Raw genomic sequence first — 6,020 nt, forward strand, 5'->3', positions numbered from 1 at the left:
GTTTCAACCACATACCCACACATCACAAAGTTCACCTGCTCCTTTCCCCATTCCTACCCCAGTTCCACGGACAGTCCAACCCACCCTCCCCACCCTACCCCCCTGACAAACCAGCACTGCCCAACCCAATAGCGTCACTGCACCACTGTCATGCCCACCCATTGTACAGTTACACCTTTTTTACCTTATCATAGATTTTGCCCATTTGGTCATTGACTTACAGCTTTCTTCTCCCTTTATGTGTCCTGTAAACCTATCATCCAGACTGCTTTATTAGAGAAGTTGTGAGCTTATAAAACAATCATGCGTAATGTGCAGAATTCCCACACATCACTCCTCCACCAATACCTTACATTGTTGTGGAACATTTGTTATAGATTATGAAAGAACATCATCAGACTATTACCACTAACTATTGTCTGTAGCTTACATTTGATATATTTTTTCCATACACCTCCTTCTCCTACTGTTTTTAAAACTGCATTTTCTTGATTTGGCTGTTGGCCAGTTGCTGCAACACTGTTTTTGGAATTGAGGAAGATGGCTCTGCCAGTTTTTGTTTTAGCTATAGCAAATATCACGTTCTTTTTTTAAGAGAAGTTGTAGCTTTATGGGACAATCATGCAGAAAATACAGAGTTCCCATCTCTGCCAGTTTTTGTTGGTTGTTTAAAGGTTCTATGGCAGTATATCTTACACTGTCATCTTGGTCAACTGGAAGCCCATAAAATGAAATCTTTTTTTTTTTTTTTTGAGGTACTAGGACTGGGAATTGAACCAGGGACCTCGTGTGTGGGAAGCTGTCACTCAACCACTAACCAGATCGGCTCCTCTGAGTTGGTTTTTCATTTTTCTGCTTGTTGTTGTTTTTTGTTGTTGTTGTTACTATTTTTAACAGGCACCGGGAACCAAATCCAGGACCTCCCATGTGGGAAGCTGGGGCTCAACTTCTTGATCCACATCTGCTCCCAAAATGAAATCTGTGTATAAAACATCTGGTCCATGGTTGTAGCTTTCTTACTCTTCTGAAAAGCCCTGGTCCTCACCATTTGTCTAGCTTAAAATTAGGATGGTTTACATAATTGTTACTTGTTCAATTTTCTTTTTTGCACAAAATCGTCAGATCTTAAGGTTTCTTATGGAATACAGTCACCCTAGCACTTCCAAAAGAACTTTCCTATAATCTTTTTTTGTTTTCTTCATATTCATTTAATCTTATACTTATTTAATCATTCAACCAATACAAGGCATTTTGCTGGTTACTGTGAAGAAGACTAAGGTTTAAGAATGGTATGTGAGAATATAGAATCCAGTTTGCATATACTGTTCCCTCTGCCTGGAATGCCTTTTGTTTTTCCAGTCTTGTGCATCTGGCAACTTAATCCTTAGCCTTTAAGGCACAGCTCATACCTCACTACTCCCATGAAGCTTTCCCTGACCTTCCTGTGCTGTTCAAGACAGTGGTTCTCCAACCTCGGGCTGTAGATCTCTGGAAGGACCTCACAATTATTGCAGTGGATAAGTAAATTCATATGGCAACTAAAGGTTGTCTGCAGACTAAATAAATAATATATTATTTGTCAAAAATATTTTTCAAATGTATGTTGATGTCAACATGAAAAATACACTTAAAATCCATTTAGGGAGAGGATGTGGCTCAAGTGATTGACCACCTGCTTCTCACATGGGAGGTCCCAGGTTTCGTTCCTGGTGCTTCCTAAAAACAAAATCAAACAACAAGCAAACAAACAAAAAGGCCAATTCAGGGAAGCCGATGTGGCTCACTGGTTCTGTGCCAGCTTCCCACATAAAGGTCCTATGTTCAAACCCTGGTCCTAGTACCTAAAAAAAAATCCACTTAAATGTATGTAAATCATTAAAAAGCTTTATTTGTGAAACATAGTAGCTTTTTAAAAAATTTTTTAAAGATTTATTTATTTATTTAATTCCACCCCCCCACACCCGGTTGTCTGTTCTCTGTGTCTATTTGCTGTGTCTTGTTTCTTTGTCCGCTTCTGTTGTCGTCAGCGGCATGGGAAGTGTGTGTGGTGCCATTCCTGGGCAGCCTGCACTTTCTTTCGCACTGGGCGGCTCTCCTTACAGGCGCACTCCTTGTGCGTGGGGCTCCCCTACGCAGGGGACACCCCTGCATGGCAGGGCACTCCTTGCGCGCATCAGCACTGCACATGGGTCAGCTCCACACGGGTCGAGGAGACCCGGGGTTTGAACCACGGACCTCCCATGTGATAGACGGACGCCCTAACCACTGGGCCAAAGTCCATTTCCCCCATAGTAGCTTTTTGTCTTTTTAAAAATAAATACTAAGGAGCAGATGTAGCTCAGTGGTTTGAGCACCTACTTTTCATGTATGAGATCCTTTTTTTTTTTTTTTAAAGATTTATTTTTTATTTTTATTTAATTCCCCTCCCCTCCCCCGGTTGTCTGTTTTCTGTGTCTTTTTGCTGCGTCTTGTTTCTTGTTTCTTTGTCCGCTTCTGTTGTCGTCAGCGGCATGGGAAGTGTGGGCGGCGCCATTCCTGGGCAGGCTGCTCCCTCCTTCGCGCTGGGCGGCTCTCCTTATGGGTGCACTCCTTGCGTGTGGGGCTCCCCTACGCGGGGGACACCCTGCGTGGCGCGGCACTCCTTGCGCGCATCAGCACTGTGCATGGGCCAGCTCCACACGGGTCAAGGAGGCCTGGGGCTTGAACCGCGGGCCGTATGAGATCCTTAAGACTCTAACCATTATGAAGGGGGTCTGTGAATTTTTTAGAGTTAAAAATGGCTATTCCTACTTGTATCAGTTAGAGTTATGTTTAGCTGCACATGATAGAAAATCTGACATAATTATGACTAGAACAGATTTGTTTTTCCTTCAGAGTCCAGAGACAGTCATCCCAGGACTTTCAGGTTGGCCTCACAAATTCTTCTGGGCCTCAAGCACTCTATATTTTGCTGCTCTGACATTCTTGGCTCATGGCTTCCAACTCAAAGCTGGAGTTTGTGTTCCAGCCATTATGTCTGCATTCCAGGCAACAGGAGTGGGCTAATGCCACCCCCAACCCCTCCACTGCACACCAACACAAACATATGCCTTTAGGAGGACCTCTGAAAATCCCATATAGTACTTGTACTTATATTTCATTCATTAGAACTTATTCATATGGCCTCTCTTAGTTTCATGGAATATGTCTGTACTCTGGGTTACCATGTGCCCATCTAAAATTTGGTGGTTCTGTGGCTGAAAAGGAAGAGGAATACAGATTCTGGGGGAAATGCCTGTGTCTACTTTGGGTCAGGCTGGGCACCATGGATATCATGCATTAGCATTTAGTAGTGCACAGAGCTATTTAAGACCACAGCCCAGGTGCTGGACCGTAGTTTCCTCTGAATTTACTTGCTCTATCTCAAAGGGATAGAAATTGAAGATAAATGGAAACACAGACATGCTTGTATTTAGATAAGTATACATCTTTATCAGCATATTACAGCTTTGTCCTTTTTGAGCTCCAACTATATGTTTCCTCTCTTTAAAATCTGCATCTGTGGACCAGTTCTTCCAAGAAGCATTTCCTGATTAAAGCTGACGAGTTACTAACCCAGAAATGTCTCCAACCTTCTCCTTTCCCATATGCTTCTCCACCCCCCCGCCCCCCGCTTGTGGCTTTTTGCTTGTTGTCTGCTTTCTGTGTCCAATCGCTGCATGCTCTTCTGTGTTTTTGCTTGTCTCCCTTTTTGCTGTGTCACCTTGCTGAGTCGGCTCTCCATGGCACTTGAGGGCCAGGCGGCTCTCCACGGTGCTTGCAGGCAAGCCTGCCTTCACGAGGCGGTCCCGGGACGCGAACCCACGGCCTCCCATTTGGGAGATGGGAGCTCAATTGATTGAGCCGCAGCCACCTCCCCCACATGCTTTTTTAAAAAATTGCCTTTACCTATTTAAATTTTAATTTGCATAGCTTACCTAGATGATAGCAGGAACCAGTGGATAAAATCTTGGGTTAGGATCATGACTGCCTGGATTTGTTTCTGCATTCTGTTACTTATCATCTCTGAGCCTCTATTTTTGCCCTATAGAGGGACTAAGGAAAGTATCTATCCCATCAGGTAAGGATTGAGCATTCCAGGGAAACCAGAGCTTGATGCATGGTAAAAATTGAGTAAATGCCAGCAGCCATTATTATTGTCTTCATCATCCTCATCATCATACGTCCCCTCTGAGACTAGGCATGTCTGGTAGAGTGTACTCTGACACTCCTATTCAAGAAACACACATTCCCTGTACTAAGCAGGGGAGGTGAAGAGCCAAGTCAAACTGTACCAGTGCTTCCACTTTCTAGCTGTGTGATTTGGGATGGGATGCTTAATACTTCTGAGCTTCAGTTTTTTTCATCTTCGAATTTTTAATGATAATGACCAACTTTATAAAGTTGTGAGGATTAAATGAGATGATGCTGATAAATTCTCAGCATAGTGCCTGGCTCATAGCAAACATTCAGTAAAAGTTGTTAAAAGAAATAATAAAAGGATCCTGGGAATAGAAATAAGACCCATCCCCTGTCTCAGGGAGCTCAGTTTGGGGGGAGGGGGGCAGGCATGTGATAGATGATTTCTACACTGTGCGATGAGTGCTGAAACAGAAGGATTATCTGAGTGTTGTCGGAGCATGGAGGAGGGAGTGGTTGGAGAGGTGACAATGAGCTGGGACTTACAGGCCTGGGAACCTGAGTTAAGGAAAGAGGCCCCTTGCATCCCAGGTCTTGGGGGCCCAGGCCTTTGTGTCCTTTTCAAGATTCCAGGGAATTCTGATGGAGAGGCATTTTGGAACTATCAGCCCAATCACTTTACACTTGCACCCAGAGATTCGAGGCATGGGAATTCCTCAGCTGGGATGTTTGTTTATTTTTTAAAATAATTTCAAACTCCTGCAACAGTTGCAGAAATAGTACAAACTCCATACAGAACAACATACCCCCAAGCACCTCCCCAGCTACCCTTTGCCCACCCTTCTTTCCTTTCTTCCTCCCATCTGTCCATCTATTTTCTGAACATTTGAGAGCAAGTTGCCCACATCATACTCCTTGAGCACATAAGACTTCCATGTACATTTCCTACAACAAGGGTAGTCACTTGTTGTAGTCACCTTAAGTGCAGTTATTAAGTTCAAGAAATTTAGCATTGATATTAGAGCTTATATACTATATTTTAATTTTTTTCTGATATCTCCTTTGTGCCTTTCTCCTCCAGTCTTAGAGCCCACCCAGTATCATGTATTGTATTTAATTGTGATTATCTATTTCTGTTCTTTCTTTTTTGTTTAAAGTTGTAGAACATATATAAATCTCTCCATTCCAACCCCTCTCAGCATACCATTCAGTGGGATTAATCACATCCACAATAGTGTAGTGCCCTTGCCACCATCCATTACTTGAAAACTTTCCCTTCACCCCAAACAGAACCCCATGCTCATTCTGCATTATTTACTCATTGCTACTGCCACGCCCCCCGCATCCCTGCTAACTGTACTCTGCTTTCTGTCTCTAAGTTTGCATATTCTCTGATATTTTCTTTGTGGTGACCATGGGGCTTCAATTTAACATCCTAAATCTATAACAATCTTGTTTTATTTGATACCAAGTTAACTTCAATAGCATATATAAGCTATTTCTTTAACACTCTCCCCCACCTTTATGTAATTCTTGTCACAAATTGCATATTCATACATGATAAGTCCAAAACCATTGATTTATTATTACATTTGAGGCATTTGCCTTTTAGATCCTGTAGGAAATGAAAAGTGAAGTAACAAATCAAAGCTAGGTTAGTACTAGTATTTATATTTACCCATGCCATTATCTTTAGTTATTCATGCGGCTTCAGTCAATTGTCCAGTGTCCTTTCCTTTCAACCTGCAGAACTCCCTTTAGCATTTTGTACAGTGCTGGTCTAGTGTTAATGAAGTCCCTCAGCTTTTGTTTATCTAGGAATGTCCTAATGCCACCCTCATTTTTTTCTCATTTACAAATAA

At 42.6% G+C, this 6,020-nt stretch overlaps 1 protein-coding gene across 15 annotated transcripts in view; it reads left to right on the forward strand.

The window, feature by feature from the left end:
• Nucleotides 1-6,020, forward strand: part of PLEKHA7 (pleckstrin homology domain containing A7) — a 256,276-nt gene that overhangs the window by 77,962 nt on the left and 172,294 nt on the right. The window lies entirely within an intron of this gene.

The sequence above is a fragment of the Dasypus novemcinctus genome, chromosome 10, assembly GCF_030445035.2.
Source record: "Dasypus novemcinctus isolate mDasNov1 chromosome 10, mDasNov1.1.hap2, whole genome shotgun sequence".
Taxonomy (NCBI): domain Eukaryota; kingdom Metazoa; phylum Chordata; class Mammalia; order Cingulata; family Dasypodidae; genus Dasypus; species Dasypus novemcinctus.